General features: G+C 44.5%; 1 protein-coding gene across 3 annotated transcripts in view; it reads left to right on the forward strand.

The window, feature by feature from the left end:
• Positions 1–17,326, forward strand: part of ZSWIM5 (zinc finger SWIM-type containing 5) — a 155,806-nt gene that overhangs the window by 30,873 nt on the left and 107,607 nt on the right. The gene's annotated exons all lie outside the window — the stretch shown is intronic.

The raw sequence follows: 17,326 nt of genomic DNA on the forward strand, positions 1-17,326 counted from the left end.
CTGCCTGACCAGCTGTATGGAGATACTGCACAGGATGGTAGCTGCATGGGATAGCTGTTACTTCAATATTTTTTTAAATAAAGAAAAGGGAAGCAGATTTTCCCCCCTCCTTGGATTTGCCAAATATGTTCAGTTAATTCGATTATTTAGTTCCATGCATTACCATTAGGTGAGTGGTGCTGGAACTGGGGGTGCAGCTACACCCCCTGGTTTGAAGTGGTTTTTGTCATTTACAGGGTTTGCAGTTTTGCTTAATGGCTCTTAGCACCCCCGCTATAAAAATTTCCCAGCATGTATGGGTGAGTTTGGCCCGGTAATTACCATATTATCGATTATTTTTATACAGCAAATCCCCAGCCCGCTTTCCTTCCTTCCCAGTCTGATGTCCCCTGTTACACCTTTCCTTGGTTATTCGTGGCCTCTTCACAGGTTATTCCTTAAGGTATTTCATAGCCTCTCTCTCCTCTTCAGTCATTGGCGTGATCATGAAGATTTCTGCATTGTGCTCCACCTCCGCAGTGATTATTCATAATGAAATCTTCGTTTAGCACCCTCCACTAACCACAGTTCAAACCCTTTAATAAAGGCTGAGGCCACGCTTTCACGCGCAGCAGTGCTTTAGTGGAGACGCTCCTACGCTGGTGGGAGTGTTCTTCGGTTGGCGGAGTTAATCCACCCCCAAGAGGCAGTAGCGATGTCTACATGGGGGGTTAGGTTGATATAACTCCCATCGCTCGGGGGGTGGATTTTTCAGACCCCTGCGCGACGTAGTTATACCCATCTAGGTCTGTAGTGTAGACCTGGCCTGAGACAAGGTGGAGGCGGGAATATCTTTTATTGGCCCAACTTCTGCTGCTGAAAGAGACCAGCTTTCAAGCTTTAATAACAGAGGCTGTTCGTTAGAGATGAACAAGCTGTGCTCGGCGCTTGCAGTTCCGCTGATGTTCAGGGATCAGTCCCCATTGATCAGTCTCTGAGTGCTGAAAAGGCCATATTACTTATTAGAGAACAGGCGGCTCCCCACTTGCAAGTCTTGCATTACCCTTCGCACCCTTCCAAATATCGAGTTTTCTAGACACAGCAGTGCCAAGGGGCTAGTGGAATACGGGACCTTGGCACTGTCCAAACAGAATAGGAGACAGCCTCTGCCCCATAGACCTTAGAGTCTCACTAGACAAGACAGGAAGGGGATAGATCACACAAGTAGAATGAACAAATATCATGTTAGTGCCACCGTTTCGGGGGGCTCTGGTTTTCTTGTTTAAATGCTTTCGGTGTGATGATCTTAGCAGAGGATTCGCTCAATGGCAAGACGAAGGAAGGATGGATGGGGACAGAAGGGCTTGGAGTAAATGGCCAGTCAGCACAAGAGAGAAAATGATCAGAAGGAAAGCTCCATACAGCAGCCAGATGACAGCACCAGTGTCCATCAGTCCCAGCTGGAACTGCTTCCTGCAGTGCCGGTGCGGACTTCTGTCCCTGCCTGGCTGCTCGTCTTTCCCAAAGGCCACATGGTTTTTAGTGCCTTCCTCATCTACTTGTTTTACATTTATATACGTCATTACAAATGCCGATCAGGCTGCAGCTGCATTTGACATACATTTAAAAATACAGCCCGCTCCCTAGTTCAACCAAGAATGTACACCGCTGCCTGTCACTAGCCAAAAATAAAATAGCAAGTCAACCCTGGGCTCCCATCGAAATAAATAAACCTACCCAGAAATACCTCCACTCACTGCACCCCAGCCCACGGAGACCTGGGCGAACAGGTGTGCCTTGCAGCATGCTCTGAAGGCCAACAGATCTGGAGTATTTGGGGCTATTCCAAATAACAGCTTGTTGCTTTCTGGTGCTTTTAGTGGCCAAGCACATGTTGAGTGGGGTTTAAGGGGTGTTAGCAGACAGTTAGCATTCATCATCTCTCCCGTCATCGGAATTCAAGATGACTCACCAGCAGCCCCAATAATGTATTAATGTGTGGAACCAGTTCATGCACGTTAACCCTGAGCTCCAGAGAACGTGATTGTTTGTTTCTATAGAAATAATTATGGATTTGCTGGTATGGGCTATGGATGCATTGATACCCAGTAAGAATACCGCGCCCTGGGATGGGTGACTGCTACATACAGCACTTGGGACAGAGAAGATCCGGCCGTTACTTTAACAACATCATTTGTGTCATTACTGAGGTGAGACTGGTGCTGGTTGACAGTCTTTCCCCCTTGCGTGTGCTCTTGTGATGGATGTCCCTTCCCAGGCTGCCAGTGTCCCTCCTTCCCTGCAGCATTTGGGATGGGCATGGACCATACGTGGGTTAGGAACCAGTTCTGCTGACGGTGGGAGAGGTTGGAACAATCAGACCACTTACTGTAAGACCGAAGGTATCAGAGGGGGAGCCGTGTTAGTCTGGAGCTGTAAAAAGCGACAGAGTCCTGTGGCACCTTAGGGACTAACAGACGTATTGGAGCATGAGCTTTCGTGGGTGAATACCTGACTATCCGCTTATGCTCCAATATGTCTGTTGGTCTATAAGGTGCCACAGGACTCTTTGTCGCTTTGTAAGACCGAAGACTTCCTTGTTGGTTCTGGCCGTTGGAAGGCCAGGGTACGGGGTGAAGGTCAGTCAGGTTTAGGACATTTCTTTCTCTTTCCGTTATTGCACTTGGTTATGGCCTGGTAGCCCTCGCTCAGCCAAGTTGCCTTTACTCACGGGACTAGTCCCGCTGACTTCACTGAGATTACCCGTGTGAGTAAGAGCTGGAGGATGGGATCAGTTGCAAGGAAAGGCAACTGCCGCCATTAATTTCAGCTGTTGGTCTCTAGTGCTACCTTCTCCTATTTAGTTTCTGCAGCTTAAATTTTCATGGATTCCAAGGCCAGAATGGACCACTGTGAACATCTAGTGTGACCTCCTGCATAACACAGTGCATTGAGCGTTCCTGAAGGAAATACCTTCCTTTGGTTGGAAGTGAATCAAATGCACACCTCTGGTGGGACTCAACTCCCCAGCCTCTGACTGCCCTCCTGGCTGCAGGAGTCCACTGCACTACGGAGCCAGTTTTCAGTTGTCCCCTGCAGTTCTGAAGGAGTGGGGGAATGTGGGGCTTGGGAGATCCTGCAACGCTAGCAGCCAGGACAAGCTGCTTCCTGCACAGCACGATGGATTACGATATTAACCAGGGGCTATGCCATTCCGAAAGGACCACAGGGGAGCCATTAAAACCAAGAGGTGGGGCAAGCATGACAGTCTAGTCCAAAGAGGTACTGGGTTGCAGCTAGTCTACCTCACGCCACTGCAGGTCCGACCCTCAGGACTTCTGGTGGCGCTGTTAGTGGTTGACATAAATTATTCTTTTTTAAAGAGGTGTGTCTGGTTCCCTGGCTGTGTTTGGGATTCCTCTGTCCTTATTTTAGAAGAGAAGCTCACCCAGGTAAACGCTGCTCTGTCTGTCTCCATTGTTAAACATGGGGTTTCCCATGATAAATGTATTCTACTTTCTTCCAACCCACCTGTGGTACCTGAGGGTCCCTTCATTTCCCAGGTCCAGCTGAATGAGGTGGGGAATATTCTTCAGTGGCTAAGGCCCCTTTTTCTGTAAGGGCCTAAAGAGCCACCAAAGGGTCAGTTTTGGCCCCAGTAATTTAAATGGAAGGTTTGTGTCCAGGATTGACCACATTCAGGCATTGTCACTCTCTTGTGAGACTGGCTATTTTCTCCAATCCCTTCAGTCCCCCCCCACCCTCCTTCCTTTGCCTTGTAGCTAATCCCCTCCTAACATCACCACACTGAATGAATGTAAACAAGAAAACCAAAGCCCCCCAAAATTGTGGCACTTTTTGTCACTGGGAAAGTGTCTCGTCTCTTCACCATATGTTCCAGCAAGAACAGGGATGATGATGATGATGATGAATTTGTTTTGCGGTAGCACCTAGGAAACGCAGTCTTGCACCAGGACTCCATTGTGCAAGAAGAAGTCTAACTGCTCTGAGACTTAAAAAAAAAATCTTTCAAAGCTGTGTCAGCTGAGCGAAGGAAGAATTCTTTACCAGGGTGAGTCACCTGTTCGCCGTGTGTTGGTGCACGGTCTGCCAGACTACCCTAGTTCTTGTTCTTAGGATCTGCAGTCATCTTGTGTTCAGACACAGTCGGGTGGAGAAATTGCTGATGCAGCCTTCAGGGTATAAAATACGTGGTTGCCATCTGCTTCCGTAACAAAATATAACCAGCTTTCTTTTTTTAACTTGAGCTCTCTGATCGTCTTGGCTAATTGGCTGCCTTTGAGATTTCTAAACTTAAAAAGCTGGTAAGGTGAGATTTTTACACATTGCCCTGGAAAGAAATGAATTTTAAAAACTAAATTAGACCCCAAAAAAAGACACAGATTCAATTGGCTAATTTGTTTTAGTTTTAAAATTGAATTCTGATGGATTCATCATTTGCAAATGAAATTAACGCAGCTGTGATCTTGGGCACAGTCATGCTCTGGGCAGCTGTTCAGTACGTTTCTTAGAAGAAGGTGAAAAAGTTGTGCTGTCCCACCATCCTGGTGGTTCTGAGCCAATGAGACGCTGAAATATAATAGAGCCTCAGCGCCTGTCTTGTTTTCCGGTGGTCAGCAGCTGGTCAGCTCACAGGCCTGGAACAGAGAGACACCCCCCTTGCTGCTCTTACAAAGAAACCCAGTACCTGGGATTGGGGGCTGGTCACTGAGCAGAATGGTGTTGGGTGGTGGATTCCCTCCAGAGTCCCCTTCCAGGCCCTGGTTTATAACCTTTCGCCGGCTAGGAGGACTGGGTATAGTTCCTGGTAGCTGCAGCCAGCATGTTTAGCAGGCCAGGGGAGATTTATAGACAGAGAAGGAATGAGGAGGTCATCCTCTTCCAGGACAGTACATCCTCCCTGCCGGCTCCAGACACGGGAGAGCGCATGGTGTGGCCTGTGTCACTGTGGGAACTGATGGGCATTCTGGGGCCCACAGAGCATGTAGAAATAGGTCTGCCGGGTGTTTTGAAAGGGGCACATTTGGGACCTGTTCACCTCCTGTGGCCCTTTAAGAGGTCAAGGGTCTTAATCTTTATTTTATTGTTTTCAAAGAAAACCCAACTCCCTCCTGTTTGGTTTAGGTAGGAGACATGGAGCCCACAAGCAGTTGGTAACCACAGCTTCAAATACTAGGAGCAAGATTTGGGTTAGTTTCCATTAGATCTGGGCCTCCTGCCATGCTGCAGAAACCACATCTGACAGCTCTTAACACGAACCTGCCGCTTGCAAATGGAAAGGACAGTTTGATGCCGGGGCAGCTAACCTAAGCTGCAGCAACTGCTTCTGACGTTTTACCCCTCTGGAACTGAGCAAGGGCCCAGCGAGCTCAGCTGGCTCCCGCTTTAAACAGGCCTGCTGCTCTTAAGCATACAGACATTCCACAGTAATTAAAAGAAATTAGATCTCCATTTTGTTTGCTAGGAGGCAAAGTGTGTGGGGCCTGCTTCCCCAATACAGCTGTGAGTTCTGCAGACAGTGGCTGCAGGCAGACCTCTCAGGCCAGTCTCTTTTCTTTACTTCTCGTCAATGAGCTCAGGAGGAGGGAAAGGTTCTCTGTTGCATTTCATTATATATATTCCATCTCCAAGAAACCTTTCCGTGTTTACAGGTTTCAGAGTGGTAGCCATGTTAGTCTATATCAGCAAAAAGAACGAGGAGTCCTTGTGGCACCTTAGAGACTAACACATTTATTTGGGCATAAGTCTTTGTTGGCTAAAACCCACTTCCCATGTTTGTGTCTTTCCTGTACAAAGAATGATGTTTCCTTGTGCTTCTCCTTCTGCTGAGTCCTCCTGGAAGTCTTCGAATTAACCACCATTTAGAAACAGTTTGCAAACATTTTTCTCTCCTCCCCTTGCAAATCGCTAATGATACATGATCTTTGGGCTGGAGACTCCATTGTCTGAGTATCCTTGTGTAGTCACTTCCACTGGTGCAAAATGCTCCTGTTTTGCATCACTGTGCTGGTGAAAATGTCTGTCTGCATGAGGCGCAGGGGAGTGGAGAATCAGAGTTTGCTTCTGTTTTGTTACTTTCACCAGAACCTGTGATCTTGCTTGTGACGACATAGCCACAGGTCTGAAGCAGGTCATAATCCCCTGACATACAGTAATTGGTTGACTTCTAAAGAAATGAGTCTTGCTAGAAACATCCCAATTAGTAACTCTTAAAAGGGAAAAAGAAAGGCCTAATTGTGTGTTTAAAAAAAAATAAAAAATTAAGCCTCCCACTTCTTGGTCATCCTGGTTTTCTGAATCTGGTGTGATGATGTCTCAGTTGTACAATGTACTTGAAAATACAATGTGCCTTTTTCCATCTCTGGCTGAGGGCGGCCATCTTGTCAATGTGAAATGTGAAATCACCGATGATACCAGGAGTTAGGAATTCCTTTGTAAAGTTGATTCCTCCCTGCTTTTAATAGTGGTTTAACATTCAGATGAATGTTATTTATTGCAGCCACCAAATGCTGGAGGGAGGTTGGATTTTTGCCCTCTGAAATTGGGGTACTTGTTCTGATAGAATTAGTGACACAACTGCCTGACAGCTGGAGTTCTGAATGGCTTTTCTGTGTATCAGCTCTGTAGACAGTGGGAAAAACATTCCGCAGAATCTTTAATTGATTTTTTTTAACGATAGGATTAAATTCTGTGCAGTCGGACATGGAAAGAGAGCATACACAATTGCTAAATGAAATACTAGTCTCCTGCTATTTTGGGAACTCTCCTATAATTGCATAGACCTGCTGTGGCGTGTTAACTTAAACAAAAACTGTGCCTAGCAGGAGTATTACAAAGCTATAAGACTCAGTTCCCTGCAGCAACAACCTTCTGCAGCGCCTCTCCCCCAGCCCAAACTCAGAGCTGTAGGAGATGCATCAGGGAGCTACAGTACTGTAAAATTGAAGAAACACGTGTGATTCGCTGACAAAAATCAGCTAGGTTTTGTGGTGGGGTTTTGTCTGTCTTTGCCTTTCCTTCTTCACGTTTCTACTTCTCCGGTTTCCAAGTCATTTGGATTTTTCCACCTTTTTTGGTCCCCCCCCCACTTGTCTTCCTCCTGCATTTGAGCAGATTGGAAAGAACCTACTAATTCTTTTTCCAGATCAGAGGGCTCTTTTCTCTTTTCTTGCTTTTCCCTTTGGTCTTCCTGCCCATCTTACAGTCTTTGTGTCTCTCCCTCTGGCTGTCTAGTGCTCTCAGTGGTGTGAGAGGAAACGGAAAGACCCAGAGGATGGTTCTATGTTGTGTTTTCAGATTTAAGAGCTGAGGTTCGCAGTATATGGCATTTGAAGTGAGTTTGAAGGAGGGCTGCATGTTGGCAGATTTGTAGATGTTTTACCTGAGAGGTCAGATGGTTGGGGGGCACTGGTCAAAGGACATTGATGCTCCAAGTGCTTTAATGTCTCTTCTTCCATAATCTGTTTTTTGTTTAAAACAAAACAAAGTTCTAAGTATGTAATGATTTGGTAGGCTAACTTGGACAGAAACTAGACAGCTGACCGCCCATCTTTAGGGACTAGCCAAGAAACATTCAGATATAAGGTCTCGGGTTCAGGATTTCATCCCAATTCTGTTGTAGTCAACTGGAGTTTTGCCTTTGTCTTTAGTGGGGCTGTGAGCATGAAGAACCCATACCTCTCGACACGGTCTTACCCAAAGCTGGAGGAGAAACCAAAGGCTACATCCTGCAAAAAGTTGAGCACCATGAGAGCTCCCTTTAGCAGTTTGGGGTTCTCCAGCCCGATCGATACCATAGTCCTTCAGCTTGGCCTCCAGCGCTGTAATGAGACACTGAACAATCACTGCGCATGTTCTCAGCTCTCCTTGGAAGTAGAAAAATGACAGCTTCTTGGCTTTCTGTTTGTAGTGGCTAAATCTGTGGTGAAGTTCCCATTTCTGGTGGTTTGGGAATTGCTCTGCTCTGGAGAAGTACCTCCAAAATAAGAGGTGACTCTCAACCCCTGAAAGAACAAGGGCTATAAGTTACACTTTTTTTGTTTTTTTTTTACTAAACCGTGATTGCATTGAAGTTTTGGAGAGCCTTTTAAAAAATCTACAGTATAATCACATTTAAACCTGAATCCATTGATCTTTTCTGTGGGGTTTCATGAATATTTTTCATTTCTGTAGCACTGCTGTCATCTGTCAGAGCTGTGATTAAACCAGGATTCTTTTACCATAAAACCCCATCTCCTCCTGCTTGAGTCTGCGGTGAAGTAGTTGAATCTGTGTGATAGCCATAGCAACTAATTTATTAGGAAGGAGAAATTACTAATGTTTGCTTGGTAGCAAGTGGCAGAGTTGAGGATTCTGTGAGATTTCTGTTACGAACCTCTGGAGTTGTACATGAACATGATGATAAATTGCTGAAATGTTCTATGCTTGGTCTCAGGTCAATGATTAATTTTTGTTCAGTCCATGCAAATCAAAATCCCTTTTTGAGCTCTTTTTTCCCCATAAAAAGCTATAGATCTTTTGGTATGTGGTTAGCTTAAAAAAAAAATCAACTTTCCAAACGATTAGACCTCTGCGATGGCTGTTCTTTGGACCAATTAAAAATGGAGTTAAAAGCAGTGTAAGAAGCTTTGCACTTATGTAGTATGAATGTTCCACTCCAGTTTTAGAGGTCAGTGTTGTTTAGACGGGTATGGAATAATACAATAAAATTGCACTTGGCTGTGTAGGGATAGTTTTGCATTGGTATTTCACAGTTTAGTTGTATTGTCAAAATCATGTACAACTGTGTTCCCAATAAAATCAGCCCAGACGTTAGGGTGTCGCCTTCCTTTCTTTTTTTAAATAGGAAAACGGAATTGGGAACATTTGTGCACCTCGGTGCTAAGGATACAGTTTAAACATGCGGAAAGCTGGGAAGGCAAAGGTTCAAGATGTCATAGTAACCGTGGGTGAGATTCTGGTCTGCAGCCCAGAGGGAGCGGGCGTTACGTTGGCTTTAAGTCACCTTTCGTGCCTGATTCTGGGGTAACTTAGACAGTCCTGGGGGCCCACGGTACGTCTCCCCTACGAGCTAGGGGTGTGATTCCTCGGCTTGCGTACACTCGACGGGGGAGTTGGCAAGGGGGTCAGCAGCTGTCTTCCACAGCATCTGCACCTGGGGAATCCTCTCTGTGGGCTTTAGGGCCCCTCCACTCTGCCCTGGCCCTTTTACCTGGCATAAGAAGGCTGGAGCAGGGGTGAGAATCTTACTCCGTCCCTCATCCAGCTATGGAGAATCTGGGGTTATTCATTACGCTGTTACAGCTGACCTAAAATTGTGATCGTCCCAGTTTTCCACTCTGCCGTGCACTCAGAGCTGTAATTGACTTTAATGGGAGTTGCACAGATGTAATCGAGACAACGTTGCCTCAGATATGGGAGTTATGGTTGCCATTTACATTCCTGGCTATTGGAGTGTTTAAAATTGATAAAATAATTGGTCATAGATGGATCGTGACACTTCCTAGCTCTGTTATTCATTCAGCCTGTGTGCTTAATAATGTATTGGGTTACTGATACATAAGTACGCCCATCTTTTCTGTCTCTTGGGAAAGAGACTAACTGTAATCCCATAACACGCCCAGTGGTGCCTAGGTGCTGCAGAGACCTGTCCCCCATTCCCGGAACCTGTGTATTTCATCTAAGGGCAAAGAGCTCACTGTAAAAACAGGTGGGTGGCAAATTTGTTGACGGGGAACTAGCTGGATTTCCTCCTCCACTTGATCCTGCAATGAACTCCTTGTCATGCGTTCATGACTGCCATTCACAAAGCTGGGATTCCCTAAAGGTGTCAGGCAAGGAAATGACATTGTTTAAACCCGTCTTTTAAAATGTATGTAAATATCAATGTGCTTTTCAGGTTGTTCTATTAGAAGTGGCAGTAAATAGCTCTATTACGGTACTTGTCAAAGTACCAGCGTGCTGGGTGCTGTACAAACAGAGGAAACGTTTTTTTCCTTTTTATCTTTCAGATTATTTCCTCTTTCCCCCCCCCAAGACTGTGAAGTCTCAATCTTTCTTTTTGTCTTGTCTTCCCAAATTCCTCCAGTCACTGTTCAGAGGTTTTACACCCAGATCCAAGTGGTAAGTTTGTTTTTACAATGTTGAATAGGCAGAACTGTCATCTTTCAACTTGCGATTGGAGATATTTGCCCTCCAGATTGAAAATCAGCTTTCAAAGGCATGGTAATTGTATGGAGCGTGCCACTTTTTAATTAGAACATTTAATTAGGAGAGATTTTCATCTGAGTGAGTCTTGTTTTAAAATATCAGGGGTGTTGAGTGAAAGCCGGAAAAAGCGTAGGGAGAAACACAACCAGATCAGTCATTTAGGATACCCATATTGTGCCCAGTTGTCTTTATTTTTGTAATAAGCTGTTTCCTATAGGGCTCTTTTTATTAACTCTGAAAAGAAATGCTCCAGTTCGGAGCGTAAGGAACTGGTCACCTGCCGGCACACCGCAGAGGACAGTTTAACGGGGGGAAATGAGCTCCATTTCTCTCCCCGACTGATCACCAGGCAGATTAAGCTATAGATTTTTCTTTTAAAAATCTGTCATTTTGTTGGGGGTTTCGGATTGACTTTCAAAGGAAGATTGTTCCTTTGTGATCGTTGCTGTTTGTGACGACTTCTCTGTGAAATAGATTCACATTTCCCTTCCACCTCCCTGTATTTTTAAACTCCTAAAACACCGGCCACAGACATGGGCACAATTGTTTTGTAAAGGAGGGTGGATGTAAACCCTGAGGAAGATCTCCTGACACGCTTTTGCCAACGCGCCTGAAGCCTGCCGAACCCAGCCTTGGGTCTCAGAGCAGAAACTGCAGGTTGTGCTGAACTGTGTAATGCATGAATACTGTGTGCCGGTCCGGTCGCCCCGTCACAACAAAAATATATTAGAATTGGAAAAGATACAGAGAAGGGCAACGAAAATGATTAACGGCTTCCGTGTGAGGAGAGATTAAAAAGATTGGGACTATTCATCTTGGAAAAGAGATGACTATGGGGGGATATGACGGAGATCCATAAAACCCTGAATGGTGTGGAGAAAGTGAATAGGGAAGTGTTGTTTACCCCTTCATGTAACACAAGAACCGGGAGTCACCCCATGAAATTAATAGGCAGCAGGTTTAAAACAAACAAAAGGAAGGACTTCGTCACACAACGCACAGTCAATCTGTGGAACTTGTTGCCAAGGGATGCTGTGAAGGCCAGAAGTATAACAGGGTTCAAAAAAAGCTAGATAAGTTCCTCATGGATAGGTCCATCAGTGGCTGTTAGCCAGATGGTCAGGAACACAACCCCATGCTCTGGGTGTCCCTAAGCCTCTGACTGCTAGATGTTGGGATTGGATGATAGGGGAATGGATCACTTGATGATTGCTCTGTTCTGTTGATAGGCCACTGTTGAAAGACAGGATACTTGGCTAGATGGACCACTGCTCTGACCAATAATGGCTGTTCTTATGTATTTTTGCTAGGAAAAAAGACCAAACTCATCATTTTTAATAAAAGTCAGGATTTGAACCCAGGACTCCAGGAAGTGAGTCAAATAACCCGTGTGCATCACCAACCCTGGCACAGAAATGATGGGTATAGAAATGCAGGTTTTATGGGGACTTAACACTCATCCCAACTTTTCCCAGATAAACGTGGGAGGAATGTTTTCTATTAAGCTGTGAAAATCTCTTCTTTTAAGTTAGGAAATTTTCTGCATCCTAATGCTTTTATTTCTATCTGCATTAAGGGAGCTACAGCTTTGAAACCCTAGCCAGCTCGCAAAGTACTTTTGGCACAAGGGACAAAGGAAAGAAGCATTTTAGCTGTGCAGTGTGCAACATACCCACCATATGTTGATTTAAACAGTAGTGGAGTACAGGCAATACATAAAATCGGAATGCTGCTGTTCTCAATGATGGCTGAGCTTTCATTTAATGCCCTCCAAGCTCCACGGATAGTGTGTAAACCCATCAGATTCCTACTATGAGTGGGTAACTCATTAAGTCCCATAATAGCGAGATCAGCAATGTCCTAACAGGTGACAAAATATCTCTCGGTTTTTGATTGACATGGCTATTTGGTGGGTTAAATTATTCTGTTATAGAATTAAAATACCTAGTTGCAACTAATGTACATAGGAAGCAAGTGGTCCTGCTGCTGTGACAATATGGACTGGTAAAAACAATTGATTGGACATTTAGGGCCTGATCCTGCTCTTATTGACTGCGGCGGGAGCAGGATTGGGCCCATAATACTTACAGCTCAGAACCTAGAGGAGGAGAGTTTTACAATCAGAGCTTAAAGCTGTTTCTCTTTTGCAAACTGGCAATTTTACAATAAATACCTTGCGGTGCGTAGCGTGTGCATGATATTCCGTACTGAGGCTGTACTGGTGAGCGCATGTGTCTGCTCAGGGTTAGGTGCCCGAGTGACTCGTTAATTGTGTGGGGGGGTGCTGGCGGGAAGGTGGCGTGTTTGCTGTAATATTAGTCACGTGGCTATGGGAGCCATCCTCATTTGGGACCCTTTCAGGCAGTACCGGGCTGTGGGGTTGGATAGAACAACTCTAGCTATTTCTATCGTCAGTTCCTATGAATTGATGCTGGCCCACAAAACTTCAGCTTGTTGAAATAAGCCACGATTATACTATTTGTGTTGAAGGACCCTGGTGCACATTAGGGTTCATGTTGCTGTTTAAGTACACGGCTCTTTGGAAATCAACCTACTCTGACCCTTGACCGTTGAAAGGAGCAGCCTGTAGTAAGTTACAGATGCTGAAACAGTTCTTCTTGGAGCTTGTGTTCTTCTACCAGGCCAACAGTATTGGTGTGAGTAGTAGATATTTCCAGCCAGGTTTTAGCTGCAATTTCCAATTTCCCATGGATGCTCTCCACGTGGGCTGGGGGTGGTCGTTGATCATGAAGCTGGACGTAACCAAATGAGTTTGAAGGGACCAGTACTCAACGGCAAGTCCCCTCTCCATGTCTTCTGGATTAGATCCATCTCCGCATACCTGCGAGGGCCAAGGTCAAGGGATGGGTAACAGGAAGTTGATTGCCGATTGTTGAACCAATCAGGACATTCTCCGCCTGAGAGACAGTGGGGCACTTCTGTTCATCCTCGTGCCTCCTCCAGAGAGCTTTAATACTTCTGGGAAATGTTCCTCAACGCATGTTTCTGACCTCTGCTTTTCCTTCTATTGCGGGTCAGTAATTTTAGTATTGTGGGGCCGCGATGTCCTCTGCTGGGCTCAGAGCACGGCAAAAGGAAGAAAAGGAGCATGTCTGGTGGACAGAGTATTGGAGTGGGACACAGAAGGTGTGGGTTCTGTTCCCAGCCCTGCCACTAGTTGCTCGGTGACTTCACCTCCCCGTGACTTAGTTTCCCATCTGTAAAACGTGGATAGTGATGCTTTTCTCCTTTTATAGAGCACGATGGATGGAAAATGCTATGTAAGATCTCTGTATTAAGCTAACTTCTGCTGCAGCACCAAATGGAACTCTCTCTCTCTTTCTCTCTGATGTTTGTTTGTTGAGGGCAATCTGGGCCTTGTTTGTGGTCATTCCCAAATCTCAAAGGAACTCTCCAAATCAGAAGGTGATCCCCCAGCAGCTGCATCTCCTTGCTGCATGACAGGGTCTGAGACAGCTGGGTCAAGGCAATGAATAGAACTGTCTGCTTCAGAAAAAAAAACAAACCAAAACCCACTAGCAGCATTTAAGTAAGACAGAGCTAGAGAGAGAGAGAAAACATATGGGCCTTCATTTTCTATATCTACATCTACCTTTCAAATGGGGTTTGTGATTTCAGGGACTGACTTACGACTTGCATCTGGAAAAGCTCTGCCTTTCTGGAGGTGGTGAGGGAGCTATTAATAGAAGCTGTTGGAAGGTGGCCACTGATTATTAGGGTCAAGGGGAGAAATGACCCCCCTGAGTATGTGCCAAGATATGGAGGTGATTCGGATGTTGGTATGTGGATAAAATAATTTAATTCAGAAAGAGCAAAATGAGTAAGAACATAAGAACATAAGAAAGGCCGTACCGGGTGAGACCAAAGGTCCATCTAGCCCAGTATCTGTCTACCGACAGTGGTCAATGCCAGGTGCCCCAGAGGGAGTGAACCTAACAGGCAATGATCAAGTGATCTCTCTCCTGCCATCCATCTCCATCCTCTGACGAATAGAGGCTAGGGACACCATTCTTACCCATCCTGGCTAATAGCCATTTATGGACTTAGCCACCATGAATTTATCCAGTCCCCTTTAAACATTGTTATAGTCCTAGCCTTCACAACCTCCTCAGGTAAGGAGTTCCACAAGTTGACTGTGCGCTGCGTGAAGAAGAACTTCCTTTTATTTGTTTTAAACCTGCTGCCTATTAATTTCATTTGGTGACCCCTAGTTCTTGTATTATGGGAATAAGTAAATAACTTTTCCTTATCCACTTTCTCCACATCACTCATGATTTTATATACCTCTATCATATCCACCCTTAGTCTTCTCTTTTCCAAGCTGAAGAGTCCTAGCCTCTTTAATCCTTCCTCGTATGGGACCCTCTCCAAACCCCTAATCATTTTAGTTGCCCTTTTCTGAACCTTTTCTAGTGCTAGAATATCTTTTTTGAGGAGACCACATCTGTACACAGTATTCGAGATGTGGGCGTACCATGGATTTATATAAGGGCAATAATATATTCTCAGTCTTATTTTCTATCCCCTTTTTAGTGATTCCTAACATCCTGTTTGCTTTTTTGACCGCCTCTGCACTCTGCGTGGACATCTTCAGAGGACTATCCACTATGACGGCAAGATCTTTTTCCTGACTCGTTGTAGCTAAATTAGCCCCCATCATGTTGTATGTATAGTTGGGGTTATTTTTTCCAATGTGCATTACTTTACATTTATCCACATTAAATTTCATTTGCCATTTTGTTGCCCAATCACTTAGTTTTGTGAGATCTTTTTGAAGTTCTTTACAGTCTGCTTTGGTCTTAACTATCTTGAGCAGTTTAGTATCATCTGCAAACTTTGCCACCTCACTGTTTATCCCTTTCTCCAGATCATTTATGAATAAATTGAATAGGATTGGTCCTAGGACTGACCACTAGTTACCCCTCTCCATTCTGAGAATTTACCATTAATTCCTACCCTTTGTTCCCTGTCCTTTAACCAGTTCTCAATCCATGAAAGGACCTTCCCTTTTATCCCATGACAGCTTAATTTACGTAAGAGCCTTTGGTGAGGGACCTTGTCAAAGGCTTTCTGGAAATCTAAGTACACTATGTCCACCGGATCCCCCTTGTCCACATGTTTGTTGACCTCTTCAAAGAACTCTAATAGATTAGTAAGACACGATTTCCCTTTACAGAAACCATGTTGACTATTGCTCAACAGTTTATGTTTTTCTATGTGTCTGACAATTTTATTCTTAACTATTGTTTCGACTAATTTGCCCGGTACCAACGTTAGACTTACCGGTCTGTAATTGCTGGGATCACCCCTAGAGCCCTTTTTAAATATTGGCGTTACATTAGCTAACTTCCAGTCATTGGGTACCGAAGCCGATTTAAAGGACAGGTTACAAACCTTAGTTAATAGTTCCGCAACTTCACATTTGAGTTCTTTCAGAACTCTTGGGTGAATGCCATCTGGTCCCGGTGACTTGTTAATGTTGAGTTTATTAATTAATTCCAAAACCTCCTCTAGTGACACTTCAATCTAGAATCATAGAACTTAAGATCAGAAGGGACCATTATGATCACCTAGTCTGACCTCCCACAAGATGCAGGCCACAAAAGCTGACCACCCACTCCTGAAATAATTCTCTCCCTTGACTCAGATGTTGAAGTCCCCAAATCTGTGACAGTTCCTCAGATTTGTCACCTACAAAAGCCAGCTCAGGTTTGGGAATCTCCCTAACATCCTCAGCCGTGAAGACTGAAGCAATGAATCCATTTAGTTTCTCCGCAATGACTTTACCGTCTTTAAGCGCTCCCTTTGTATTTTGATCGTCAAGGGGCCCCACTGGTTGTTTAGCAGGCTTCCTGCTTCTGATGTACTTAAAAAACATTTTGCTATTACCTTTAGAGTTTTTGGCTAGTCGTTCTTCAAACTCCTCTTTGGCTTTTCTTATTACACTCTTGCACTTAAGTTGGCAGTGTTTGTGCTCCTTTCTATTTGCCTCACTAGGATTTGACTTCCACTTTTTAAAGGAAGTCTTTTTATCTCTCACTGCTTCTTTTACATGATTGTTAAGCCACGGTGGCTCTTTTTTAGTTCTTTTACTGTTTTTCTTAATTTGGGGTATACATTGAAGTTGGGCCTCTATTATGGTGTCTTTAAAAAGGGCCCATGCAACTTGCAGGGATTTCACTTTAGTCACTGTACCTTTTAACTTTTGTCTAACTAACCCCCTCATTTTTGTATATTTCCCCCTTTTGATATTAAAGGCCACAGTGTTGGGCAGTTGAGATGTTCTTCCCACCACAGGGACGTTGAATGCTATTGTATTATGGTCACTATTTCCAAGCGGTCCTGCTATAGTTACCTCTTGGACCAGCTCCTGCGCTCCACTCAGGATTAAATCTAGAGTCGCCTCTCCCCTTGTGGGTTCCCGTACCAGCTGCTCCATGAAGCAGTCATTTAAAGTATCGAGAAATTTTATCCCTGCATTTCGTCCTGAAGTGAAATGTTCCCAGTCAATATGGGGATAATTGAAATCCCCCACTATTATCGTGTTCTTAATTTTGATAGCCTCTCTAATTTCCCTTAGCATTTCATCATCACTATTACTGTCCTGGTCAGGTGGTCGATAATAGATCCCTAATGTTATATTTTTACTAGAGCATGAAATTTCTATCCATAGAGATTCTATGGAACATGTGGATTCGCTTAAGATTTTTACTTCATTTGAATCTACACTTTCTTTCACATATAGTGCCCCCCCTGCATGACCTGTTCTGTCCATCCGATATATTTTGTACCCCGGAATGATTGTGTCCCTTTGATTGCTCTCAGTCCACCAGGTTTCTGTGATGCCTATTATATCAATATCCTCCTTTATCACAAGGCACTCTAGTTCATCCATCTTATTATTTAGACTTCTGGCATTTGTGTACAAGCACTTTAAAAACTTGTCCCTTTTTATTAGCCTGCCTTTTTCTGATGTGCCAGATTCTTTTTTATGTGACTGTTTATCATCTGATCCGGCCCTTACATTATATTCTTCTGTCCTCTGCTCCTGACTATAACCTGGAGATTCTCTATCATCAGACTCTCCCCTAAGAGA

The sequence above is a fragment of the Mauremys reevesii genome, linkage group 8 (assembly GCF_016161935.1).
Source record: "Mauremys reevesii isolate NIE-2019 linkage group 8, ASM1616193v1, whole genome shotgun sequence".
NCBI lineage: Eukaryota > Metazoa > Chordata > Testudines > Geoemydidae > Mauremys > Mauremys reevesii.